At 44.0% G+C, this 13,642-nt stretch overlaps 1 protein-coding gene across 1 annotated transcript in view; it reads right to left on the bottom strand.

Moving 5' to 3' along the window:
- The window catches only part of IGSF21 (immunoglobin superfamily member 21), a 208,755-nt gene that overhangs the window by 179,269 nt on the left and 15,844 nt on the right, over nt 1-13,642 (bottom strand). The window lies entirely within an intron of this gene.

The following is a 13,642-nucleotide window of genomic DNA, read 5'->3' as shown; positions in this document are numbered from 1 at the left end:
GCTCTTTCGGCACCCGAGGTAAAAAAAGGTTTGCCATCACTGGTATAGATTCTCCTGCTTGAGTGGGGGGCTGGACTAGAAGACCTCTAAGGCCCCTTCCCTTCCATTCTATTCTTTCCTATTCTATTCTCCATTCCATTCCCCTGGTGGCGCAGTGGTTAGAATACAGTATTGTAGGCTGACTGCCAACTGCCAGGAGTTCGATCCTCACCTGCTCAAGGGTGACTTCTGAGGTGGGTAAAATGAGGACCCAGATTATTGGGGGAAAGAGGCTGACTCTGTAAACCGCTTGGAGAGAACTGAAAAAGCCCTGTGAAGCAGCATATAAGTCTGAGGGCTGTTGCTAACCACCTCTGCAAAAAAGGAGGTACTTTTTATCACATGTGATGGTCCTGCCCCCAAATTCAAAACATATGGATGGCTCACAGAAATGACAAAGGAGGAGATAGAATTCACATCAGAAGGTATGCTCTTAGGAATCTGGAGAAAACAATACCCTAAAAAACTGCTTTCTCTCATGACGCATATAATTACTGCAGTAAGGATATCAATCGCACAACAGTGGAAAAAAGAACAGACCCCATCCGAAGATCTAATCATAGAAAAAAATTTCAAATGCGCAGAAATGGACGAAATGACGAGTGCAATTAAAGGAAGAAAAAATAAAGATACCAAAGAGACATGGCAAAAATGGCATGAATGGATCCGTAACAAAAACCAAACGTGACAATACAAAGTATCAGTGTACCCACACAAATAAAAATCAAATATAGAAATACAAAAACACATAGACTAATGAAACAACTCTCTCTCTTGAATTGCTACTCTTTATAAAAGCAAAAATATTTATGCTTGGTTCTTGTATGTGAATGTATATAGGTTAGTATAATATTAAGTATAAGAAATAGCAATATAAGATGTAACAGAAAAGGAGTATGACATATGTGACATATATTCTTTTTTTGTTTTCTTTTTAAAAATAAAAAAAAACTTATTTTTTTTAAAAAAGGGAGGTTGTAAAATCAGATCGGTCATGTGGATGATCCACTTTTTGACCATTACAGTCACAAGTCGAGGAGTATTTGTACAAAGTGTCTCCTTCCGAAATGATTTCAATCAAAAGGAGCCTGTCTTAACTGCCAAGTTGTATCACTGCTACCGAAACCAAGTCATAGACACACACACGCACACAAAAATGCACACACCCCCAGGTAGATTTAATCAAGAGCTTCAAATTGCTCACTGCTCGCTGATTACTAACCTACGCCCAGACTGTTCATCTCGGTACCCCCTTTCCTTTCCTCGAACACATGCAGTTCATTCCGGATAATTATATAAACACCCCAGTTCTTCAATCGGCAGAAATTAAAGACGTCGTCCTTGAGGTGAGGAAAGTGCTTTCAACACCCAGGGAGAGAAATTCCAGAGTCAGCTGCGTTGGGAGCCATACGTATTGACAGGGGGAACCTTTCACCCGGGATATTTTTCCTTTGCAGATCTAATGGGGTCTTTTCCGAGGAGGAGATGATAGAAATGGAGATGGAGAAAGAGAAGGTGATGGAAGAGGAGGAGGGAGAAGGAGGATATTAAAGGGATGGAGAAGGGGAAGAGGAAGGAGATGAAAGCGAAAGAGGAGGAAGAGTTGCAAGAGGAGGAGGAGATGATGGAGATGGAGAAGGAAATGAAAGGGATGGAGAAGGGGAAGAGGGAGATGAAGGAGGAGGAGGAGTTAGAAGAGGAGGAGAAGGAAATGAAAGAGATAAAAGAGAAGTGGAAGGTGATGAAAGAGAAGAAGGAGGAGGAGAGAAAGAGGAGATGATGGAGAAGAAGGACATTTGGAATACTGTGCTCAGTTCTTGAGACCTCACCTACAAAAGGATATTGATAAAATTGAACAGGTCCAAAGACGGGCTACAAAAATGGTGGAAGGTCCTAAGCACAAAACCTATCAGGAAAGACTTCATGAACTCAATCTGTTTAGTCTGGAGGACAGAAGGTAAAGGGGGAATATGATCGAAACATTTAAATAGGTTAAAAGGTTAAATAGGGTTCAGGAGGGAAGTGTTTTCAATAGGAAAGTGAACACAAGAACAAGGGGGCACAATCTGAGGTTAGTTGGGGGAAAGGTCAGAAGCAACGTGAGAGTAGTAGATGTTTGGAACAAACTCCCAGCAGACGTGGTCGGAAATCCACAGGAACTGAATTTAAACATGCCTGGGATAAACATAGATCCATCCTAAGATAAAATACAAGAAATAGTATAAGGGCAGACTAGATGGACCGTGAGGCCTTTTTCTGCCGTCAATCTTCTATGTTTCTATGAGGTGGAAATGAAAAAGATGGGGAAAGGGAAGAAGAAGGAGATGAAAGAGAAGGAGGAGGAGGAGTTGGAAGAGGAGGAGTTGGAAGAGAAAGGGGAGGAGAAGAAGGAGGAGGAAATGAAAGAGGAGGAGGAGGAGATGATGGAGATGGAGAAGGAAATTAAAGAGAGAGAAGGGGAAGAAGAAGGAGATGAAAGAGAAGGAAGAGGAGGAGGAGGAGGAGGAGATGATAGAGATGTGAGGAAGGAGGAGAAAATGAAAGATGGAGCAGAGGAAGGAGACAAAAGAGGAGGAAGAGGGGAGGAAGGAGATGAAGAAGAGAAAGAAAGTGGGGATGAAAATGAAAGAAGGAGAAGGAAGAGACAGAAGAGGAGACGGAGAAGGAGAGGAATAAGGAGTTGAAGGTGAAGGATGAGAAAGAGGTGTAGGAGAAAGAGAACAATATGATGCTAATGATGGAGAAGATGCAGAAGTAGATGATGAAGGAGAGTGGGAGGACCTTCCTTCAGCTAAGTGGCAATGAATCCATGAGAAAACCAAGACTTCTAATACCCACAAGGCCCACTTTCTCGCGAATTAAACCCCCTTGGCCAACCTACCACAGTACCATTGACATTCTCCAGGGTTTCAGGAGCTTATTTTCCTCCCGAAGCACCAAAGACTAAATCTTAGATCTTCCACACACTTCAGCTACGTCATGAATCTTCCTACATGCATAAAAACACACGATTAAAAGCCCATTAAAATCTCATTCATTCCTAGGATGGAAGGCCCTTCTTGCTCTATCTCCAGCAATCAGTCAATTCTTCCATGATGGGCCAGATCAGTGATGGCAAATCTATGGCATGGATGCCGCAGAGCCATATCTGCTGGCACATAAGCCGTTGCCCTAGCTCAGCTCCAACGTGCATGTGTGTGCTAGTCAGCTGATTTTTGGCTCACACAGAGGCTCTGGGAAGGTATTTTTGGCTTCCAGAGCCTCCAGGGGGTGGGGGAGGGCATTTGTACCCTCCCCCAACTCCAGGGAAGCCTTTGGAGCCAGGGGAGGGCAAAACACAAGCTTACTGGGCCCACCAGAAGTTGGGAAACAATCTGTTTCCAGCCTCCATAGGGCATCCGGGGAGCAGGGGCACCTGTTTTTGCCCTCCCTGGGCATTGAATTATGGGTGTGGGCACTCGTGGATGTGCGATAGCATGCGCACACGCTCTTTTGGCACTCGAGGGGAAAAAAGGTTCACCCTCAGTGGACTAGATTGTCTGCATGCAAGGAATTGCCTCCTGATCTACTGACAGAGATGAGTTTATTTATTTATTTATTTATAGAGTTGAAAGGGACCCTTAGGTCATCGAGTCCAACCCCCTGCCTGAGCAGGAAACCCTACAGCACCCGAGCCAAATGGAAGTCCAATCTCCTCTTGAAGGTGTGCAGAGTTGGGGAGTTCACCACCTCCCCTGGCAGGCAGTTCCATTGGTTGATCGCTCTGACCGTCAGGAAGTTCTTCCTTATTTCCAGGTTGAATCTCTCCTTGGTCAGCTTCCAACCATTGTTCCTCGTCCGGCCCTCTGGTGCCCTGGGGAATAAAGAGACCCCCTCCTCACCGTGGCAACCCCTCAAGTATCTGTAAACTGCTATCATGTCCCCTCTAGACCTTCTTTTTTCTAGGCTGTCCATGCCCAGTTCTCTCAATCTCTCTTCGTAAGTCTTGGTTTCGAGTCCCCTAATCATTTTGGTTGCTCTTTTTTGCACCTTCTCCAGAGTTTCGATGTCTTTTTTGTAGTGAGGTGACCAAAATTGGATGCAGTACTCCAGGTGGGGTCTGACCAGGGCATAGTAGAGTGGTATTAGTACTTCCCTGGTCTTGAAGCGTATTCCTCTGTTGATGCAGCTTAGGATTGAGTTGGCTTTTTTGGCTGCTGCTGCACATTGCTGACTCATGTTTAGTTGATTGTCCACCAAGACTCCAAGATCTCTTTCGCAGTCACTACTGCTGAGTGGGGTATCTCCCAGGCTGTATGTATGTCTAGGGTTCTTTTTGCCGAGGTGGAGGACTCTGCATTTGTCGGTGTTGAACCTCATTTTGTTGGTATGGGCCCACTGTGATAGTCTGTCTAGGTCTTCTTGTACTCTGAGCCTGTCCTCAAGGGTGTTGGCTACCCCCGCCAGCTTGGTGTCATCTGCAAATTTTATTAGTTCCCCTTTTATTCCCTCGTCCAGGTCGTTGATGAAGATGTTAAAGAGTACAGGACCCAGGACAGAGTCCTGTGGTACTCCACTGTCTACTTTTTTCCATGTGGATTTGGTGCCGTTGAGGACAACTCATTGGGTGCGGTTGGTCAGCCAACTGTTTATCCATCTACATGTGTAGTAATCTACTCCATTTTTTTCTAGTTTGTGGATTAGGAGATTGTGGTCGACTTTATCGAAAGCCTTACTGAAGTCCAAGTATATGAGGTCCACTGAGTTGCGTTGGTCAACTGACTTGGTTATGGTGTTGAAAAATGATATGAGATTGGTTTGGCATGATTTGTTTCTGATGAATCCGTGCTGGCTATTGGATATGATCTTGTTTGTTTCTAGGAAGTGGGTAAGTTGTTTATTGATTATTTTCTCCAGTATTTTGATGATGCTTGAGATGACATGTCCTCCTAAAGAGGTGAAGAAGCTTCTTGGATAAGAAGCAAAGCCAGAAAGTCCAGTTGCTGGGTGACTTGAGAAACTCCATAGACATTTGTCCCCCAAAACGTTTGGAGAATAAAGTTGGGAGGGACCCTGCAGGACACTGCTATCTGCAATTCCTTTCCGAAGCTCGAAACCCACAGCTTGAGATGGCACATAACAAGCAATCTACAGCATATTGTGCAAGAGAACAATTTTCCCCCTGCGGAAAAATAAAACATCCGTTGCAAAAATGCACGATGCACAGACCTGGCCCATCCTGAATATCCTGCTGGGTTTTAGGAGTTAAAACAGCATCGAGAGACCACTTTACAGTTTCCTTAGCTTGCACATTTTTGGAATGATGGAGCCAAGTTTGCAAAATGCCGAGAATATCCAAAACTTTTCAGAGGGAGCAGCCAACGATGGGCTGTCTTCCATGATAATGCAGCAAAACAGATCCAGGAAGAAGAACGAAAAAGCTTTATGGGTTTGAAGGAGGATGCATGGTGGAGTTTCTGAGAGCTAGGTTTAGGACCGAGCGAAAAACAACAGGGATTTACGAATTGAGGGAACCTAAAATTATCAGGAGGAAGATGCTGGGTTAGGATGAAGGAGGAAAAGGACAACCTAGTGGACAACTTTCCATCTTCTTTGTGGTCAACTCTCATTTAGAAAAATATAGGTACCACCTTGAGGTTCCCAAAGATGATTAGCAGACTGGAGGCCAAAACATATAAAAAACGGTTGCAGGAACTGGGCATGGCTAGTTTAATGAAAAGAAGGACCAGGATCATATCAAGGAGACATGATAGCAGTCTTCCAATATCTCAGGGGTTGCCCCAAACGAGAGGGAGTCAAGCTATTCTCCAAAGCACCTGAGGGTAGGACAAGAAGCAATGGATGGAAACTAATCAAGGAGAGAAGCAATTTAAAATTAAGGAGAAATTTCCTGACAATTAGAACAATTGATCAGTGGAACAGCTTGCTTCCAGAAGTTGTGAATGCTCAAACACTGGAAGTTTTTAAGCAGATGTTGGATAACCATCTGTCTGAAGTAGTGTAGGGTTTCCCCTTAAGCAGGTGGTTGGACTAGAAGACCTCCAAGGTCCCTTCCAACTCTGTTGTTGTTGTTGTTGTTGTTGTTGTTATTATTATTATTCTTATTATTATTAAGTTTGGAGTTTGGGATACTGGCCTGGCATTGTTGGCGCCTCAAAGTGGGAAGATACTCAATTGCTTTCTAACCCAACTAGTCTGGCATTCGTGTTCCCATAACTGTTCTGCCTTCGGTGAAGAAGGTCCATATGGATCTTCATGGGCTTCCCCTAAGGTCTTCTCTTTCACTGGGTTTCAAAAACACAAAAGCAATCTTCTCATCATATCAACATCTGAACTGTCCATCAGCTGGCTGGCCAGACCATGGATTCACAACATATTCCGCCCAATGTTTATATGAGGTCTACACCAACGAAGTCGTGGGTTGAATCTCCAGGAAGGAAGTTCTCCATCCTTGTGTTGCAAGTTCTCACAGCCAGGGAGGTGGTAGTGGTGAGAACATTAATAATAATAATTAATAATAATAATAATAATAATAATAATAATAATAATGTATTAGATTTGTATGCCACCCCTCTCCGAGGATTCGGAGAGGCTCATAACAGTGATAAAGAATGTGACAAATCCAATACTTAAAAACATCTAAAAACCCATATCGTTAAAACCATACAACTCAGTCATACCATACATAAACTATAATAGCCTGGGGATTCCTCAATTACCCCATGCCTGGCGACATAGGTGGGTCTTCAGTAGCTTACGAAAGGCGAGGAGGGTGGGGGCAGTTCTAATCTCTGGGGGGAGTTGATTCCAGAGGGCCGGGGCCGCCACAGAAAAGGCTCTTCTTGGCTCCTCCTTGCCTTTCGTAAACTCCTTAAAACCCACCTCTGCCGTCAGGCATGGGGGAATTGAAACATCTCCCCCTTGCCCATGTAGTTTTTGTGTATGATTCGATTGTGTGCTTGTTTTTTATATATTGGGGTTTCTTTTTTGGGGGGGGGGGGACTTTTTAACCTAAAACTGTAATTTAGATTGCTAAATATTAGATTTGTTACTATGTACTGTTTTTTACCATTGTTGTGAGCTGCCCCGAGTCTGCGGAGAGGGGCGGCATATAAATCCAATAAATCTAATCTAATCTAATCTTCCCCTAGGTCCCGCCAGACGACATTGTTTAGTTGACGGGACCCGGAGAAGGCCGACTCTGTGGGACCTTACTGGCCACTGGGATTCGTGCGGCAGAAGATGGTTCCGAAGATATTCTGGTCCGACCTTATTCAGTGTCGTCATTTCTACTCCTTCATGCCCTCCCGGGCTCCCCCCCCCCGCTTTTCTTTCCAAAGAAGCAGATCCAGACACATCTTATGCTGTCAGTATCCTACTCCAGAACATAAAATCGACCAGGAGTAAAAAAAAGACCATATAGGAAACGGACAGGTGGTTCCTCCACTTGATGCACTTTTAGGAAATCCAATTATTGCAGTGTTTTTATAGGAGCCATCTCATTTGGAAATATTGATCCTTCTTTCCTTCTATCCTTCTTTCTCTCTTATTTATTCTTATTTTATTCATTTGTTTTTGTTAAGTACCTATTGGTGATATACGGACGTATAACAATATTTATATACGTCATACTAGTAAAAAAGAAACATTAGGACAGGGGACGGAAGGCACTCTGGTGCACCTATGCACGCCCCCTTACTGACCTCTTAGGAATCAGGAGAGGTCAACAGTGGATAGTTATACTACAGAGTCTGGTAGTGAGTTCCATGCATCAACTATTCGGTTACTAAAGTCGTATTTCCTGCCGTCGAGTTTAGGGTGGTTTACTTTAAATTTGTATCTGTTGTGTGCTCGTGTGTTGTTGCGGTTGAAGCTGAAGTAGTCCATTGACAGGAAGGACGTTGTAGCAGATTATTTTATGGGCTATGCTTAGGTTGTGTTTAAGGCGATGCAGTTCTAAGCTCTAAAGGCGATGCAGTTCTAAACCTAGGATGGTAAGTCTAGTTGTGTAGGGTATTCTGTTGCGTAATCATCTCTTTCACGTCTAGCCTTGGCAGGCAAAATGGCCTTCCTTCTTTCTTTAAAAACCAAACCAAACTAGAAGAATACACCAGACAACTTCCTAAAATAAAATGCACAAAGGGTGAATTAATTGAGAGAAAGAGAGAGAGACACACAGAGAGAGGCAGAGACAGAAAGACAGAGAGAGAGACAGAGAGAGAGGAAGGGAGGCAGACAGACAGATAAACAGAGGCAGAAAGAGAGAGAGAGACAGAGGAGACAGAGAGAGAAGGAGGGAGACAGATTGAGAGAGAGAGGCAGAGAGAGAGAGAAAGACAGAGTAAGACAGAGAAAAAGACAGAGAGAGGGAGAGACACAGAAAGAGGGAGAGACAGAGAGAGTAAAAGACAGAGAGGGAAAAACAGAGAGAGGGAGACAGAGATAGAGACAGAGAGAGAGAGAAAGACAGAGAGGGAGACAGAGACATAGAGAAAGACAGAGAGGGAGACAGAGACAGAGAGAGAAAAAGACACAGAGAGAAAAAGACACAGAGAGAGGGAGACAGAGAGAGAGAGACAGAGAGGGAGACAGAGAGAGAGAGAAAAAAAGACAGAGAGAGGGAGAGACACAGAGAGAGGGAGAGACAGAGAGTAAAAGACAGAGAGGGAGAAACAGAGAGAGAGAGACACAGAGAGAGGGAGAGAGGGAAAGAGAAAAAGACAGAGAGAGGGAGAGACACAGAGAGGGAGAAACAGAGAGAGGGAGTCAGAGATAGAGAGACAGAGAGAAAGACAGAGAGAGAGGGAGACAGAGACAGAAAAAGACATAGAGGGAGAGACAGAGAGTGAGGGAGAGACAGAGAGAGGGAGAGACAGAGAGAGAGGGGGAGACAGAGGCAGAGAGAGAAAAAGACAGAGAGAGGGGGAGAGACAGAGAGAAAAAGACAGAGAGAGGGAGAGAGGGAGAGATAGAGAGAGGGAGAGGGAGACAGAGACAGAGAGAAAAAGACAGAGAGAGGGAGAGAGGGAGAGAGAGAGGGAGACAGAGACAGAAAAAGACAGAGGGGGGGGACAGAGAGAGAGAGGAAGACAGAGAGAGAGGGAGAGACAGAGACAGAGAGAGAGAGGGAGAGACAGAGAGAGAGAGAGAGAGGGAGACAGAGAGAGAAAAAGGCAGAGAGAGGGAGAGAGACAGACAGAGAGAGAAAAAGACAGAGAGAGGGGGAGAGACAGAGAGAGAAAAAGACAGAGAGAGGGGGAGAGGGAGAGATAGAGAGAGGGAGACAGAGACAGAGAGAAAAAGACAGAGAGAGGGAGAAACAGAGAGAATGAGAGAGGGAGACAGAGAGAGAAAAAGACAGAGAGGGGGGGAGACAGAGAGAGAGACAGAGAGAGACAGAGAGAGAAAAAGACAGAGAGAGAGAGGGAGAGGCAGAAAGAGAGGGAGACAGAGACAGAGAGAGAGAAAGACACAGAGAGAAAAAGACAGAGAGGGGGGGAGACAGAGAGAGAGAGAGAAAAAGACAGAGAGGGAGAGGCAGAAAGAGAGGGAGACAGAGACAGAGACAGAGAAAGACACAGAGAGAAAAAGACAGAGAGAGAAAAAGACAGAGAGAGGGAGAAACAGAGAGAGAGAGAGGGAGACAGAGACAGAAAAAGACAGAGAGGGGGGGAGACAGAGAGAGAGAGGGAGACAGAGAGAGACAGAGAGAGAAAAAGACAGAGAGAGAGGGAGAGGCAGAAAGAGAGGGAGACAGAGACAGAGAGAGAGAAAGACACAGAGAGAAAAAGACAGAGAGGGGGAGAGACAGAGAGAGAGGGAGACAGAGAGAGACAGAGAGAAAAAGACAGAGAGAGAGGGCAAGGCAGAAAGAGAGGGAGACGGAGACAGAGAGAGAGAAAGACAGAGAGAGAAAATCTCAGAAAGGCCTCATTAAAAACCTAGATTTCAACTATCTCTCCTATCCACACTTCTACTTAATATTTGCCATTATCTATAAATATTCCTCAGACAGACCTGCTCGCCTGAATCTCTCTTTGCAGGATGTCAATTCTCCAAATCAAAATTCTGACTTTTCATTTAATCTCTTCTCTCCTTCCATTCGATTTCTCAGGAGTTTCACATCCCTCTAAAACACGTTCCTCCTCTTTTACTCAATCCATTGACTTCGCACGTAAATGCTTGGCTACGTTAAAGGGATTTTTTAAAAAAGCAGATAAATCTCCAGCCGAAACCGCCCTCCCCCCACCGCCCCCTTGCCGACTGCTAAAAGGTTCACAGGTCTTTTTGAGGGGGGGGGGGGAAGCAACACACTTCTACCTGAGACCTCTGGAGAACCTTTGCCAGCAAAGCTTCACCCTGTTTATCCAAATGCACCAATTTGACTTGTAGAAAAGGAGGAAAAAAATGGTGCAGCTCAAGAAAAGAGCATTAATTGCAGGCCATTCAGACAGGTTAATTCTTGGCGCTTGGGCAGAACAAAAGAAAGAAATTTAAAAAAATTCCACAGAAGTGGATGACTCATCTTTATCCACATACACAAACAATATGTGGCATGCATCTGAAATGCTTATTATTATTATTATTATTATTATTATTATTATTATTATCATCATCATCATCATCATCATTATTATTTAGATTTGTATGCCGCCCTTCTCCGAAGACTCGGGGCGGCTATCATTAGCCTGGATTGCTCCGTTCCCCTACATTTTTTGGATCGCTGGTGAATTCAGAGATCCCCACCCCGAATGGACCTTATGAAGCACCCCTTCATCCCGAACACTCAAAAACACACTGCTCAAAAAAATAAAGGGAACACTTAAACAACACAATATAACTGCAAGTAAATCAAACTTCTGTGAAATCAAACTGTCCACTTAGGAAGCAACACTTATTTATTTATTTATACCAGTAAAAAAGAAAAGAAACATTAGATATAATATTTATATACATGATAATAGTAAGAGAGAAACATTAGGACAGGGGACGGAAGGCACGCTGGTGCACTTATGCACGTTGTTGCGGTTGAAGCTGAAGTAGTTGTTGATAGGAAGGACGTTGTAGCAGGTGATTTTATGGGCTATGCTTAGATTGATTGATTGACACTGAATGACAATCAATTTCGCATGCTGTTGTGCCCATTCAACTTTGTATAGAACAAAGTGTTCAATGAGAATATTTCATTCATTCAGATCTAGGATGGGTTCTTTGAGTGTCCCCTTTGTTTTTTTGAGCAGTGTATATTGATTTGAAGTCTCCACTTCTCACTTCCTGGGGAATTTTAAAAACCTCCTTGGAATTTTAACATGGATGAGAAACCACTGGGATGGAGGCCCAAAGGATCCGAAGGGGAATATGTTGCCCCACCAGTCCAATGGAAATCGGGGGCCCTTTTGTAAAACCCAAAGATATCCTTCCATCTCTCTTTAGCAGGAGAACAGAGTTGGAAGGGACCTTGGAGGTCTTCTAATCCAACCCCATTGTTCGGGCACTGTACCATTTCAGACGACCTCTTAAAAACCTCCTGTGTTGGTGTGGCCAAACTTCTGAAGACTGGTTTAATTGTTCTGTCAGGAAATTCCTCCTTAGTTCCAAGTTGCTTCTCTCCTTGATTAATTTCCATCCACTGCTTCTTGTCCTGCCTTCAAGGTGCTTTGGAGAATAGGTGAACCCCACTCTTCTTCTTTGTGGCAGCCCTTCAAATGCAGGAATACTACTGCCATTTCACCCCAATATACCAATATTAACACAATAAACAAGGTGGAAGCGACCTTAGAGGTCTTCTAGTCCAACCCACCTCTCGAACAGGTGACCCTAGACCAGGGGTAGGCAAAGTTGGCTCTTCTGTAACATGTGGACTTCAACTCCCAGAATTCCTGAGCTAGCATGATTGGCTCAGGAATTCTGGAGTTGAAGTCCACAAGTCATAGAAGAGCCCACTTTGCCTACCCCATTTCAGACAAGTGTCTGTCCAGTCTCTTCTTAAGAAACCTCCAGTGATGGTGCACTCACAACTTCTGGTGGCCAGCTATTCCACTGTTCCACTCGCTGTTAGGAAGTCTCTCCCTAGTTCCAGGTTGCTTCTCTCTTTGATTAGTTTCCATCCGTTGCTTTTTATCCTGCATTCTGGTGCTTTGGAGAATAGGTTGACCCACCTTCTTCTTTGTGGCAGCCACTGAGATATCGAAACGCAGCTATAGAATTCTTTATTGCCAAGTGCGATTGAACACACAAGGAATTTGTTTTTGATGCAGATGCCCTCAGTGTACATAAAAGTTATGAAATTGAACGGGTCCAATGTTGGAAGGTCCTAAGCACAAAACTAATCAGGAAAGACTTAATGAACTCAATCTGTATAGTCTGGAGGACAGAAGGAAAAGAGGGGATATGATTGAAACATTTAAATAGGTTAAAGGGTTAAATAAGGTTCAGGAGGGAAGTGCTTTTAATAGGAAAATGAACACAAGAACAATCTGAGGTTATTTGTGGGAAAGATCAGAAGCAATGTGAGAAAATATTATTTTACTGAAAGAGTAGTAGATGCTTGGAACAAACTTCCAACAGACGTGGTTGGGAAATCCACAGTAACTGAATTTAAACATGCCTGGAATAAACCATAGCTCTATCCTAAGATAAAACACAGGAAATAGTATAAGGCAGACTAGATGGACCATGAGGGTTTTTTTCTGCCGCCAATCTTCTATTTTTCTATGTTTCTACAATCTTCATGATTATAGGGTCAAATAAGCAATGAGGAAACAATCAATATTAATAAAAATCTTAGGATACAAGCAACTGGTTACAGTCATACATTCATTAGTGGGAGGAGATGGGTGATAGGAATGATGAGAAAAAACTAGTAGTAGTAGTAGTAGTAGTGGTGCAGACTTAGTAAATAGTTTGACAGTATTGAGGTAATTATTTCTTTAGCAGAGTGATGGTATTTAGGGAAAAACTGTTCTTGTGTCTAGTTGTCTTGGTGTGCAGTGCTCCATAGTGACGTTTTGAGGGTAGGAGTTGAAACAGTTTGTGTCCAGGTTGCAAGGGATCTATAAATATTTTCACAGCCCCCTTTTTGACTCGTGTAGTATACAGGTCCTCGATGGAAGGCAGGTTGGCAGCCATTGTTTTTTTTTCTGCAGTTCTGATTCTCCTCTGAAGTCTGTGTTGGTCTTCTTGGGTTGCAGAACCAAACCAGACCGTTATGTCTCCCTCAGTCCTTCTTTTTATTAAACTAGACATAGCCCGTTCCTGTACACCGTTCTTTACACACTTGTTGTAGCCTCCAGTCCTTCTAACAATCCTGCAACGTTTGTCGGGTTGGCGTCAAGCGACAATTCACTCTTGTGATGTCGAAGCTCTTTGGCATCCATGGAGTTGAACCTTGTAATTAATATTCCTATCGTCCCTCCATAACGCCGGGGCGGCTAATAAGATTAAAACCACTCTCTTGCAGCGCCGGCCCGGAGGCTGGTATACTTTCACTTCCGCGGCGGCTACCTTAATCCCCTTCGCAAGCTGACAAGGAAGAAAAGAAACAAAGGCCTGGGGAGGGGAGGGGGGTCCTCCTGTTTTCACACACACACACACACAAACACAC

Source organism: Erythrolamprus reginae, chromosome 8, assembly GCF_031021105.1.
Source record: "Erythrolamprus reginae isolate rEryReg1 chromosome 8, rEryReg1.hap1, whole genome shotgun sequence".
NCBI lineage: Eukaryota > Metazoa > Chordata > Lepidosauria > Squamata > Dipsadidae > Erythrolamprus > Erythrolamprus reginae.
Note: the sequence above shows the minus strand (reverse complement) of the source record. Positions and strands in the feature narration are given on the sequence as shown.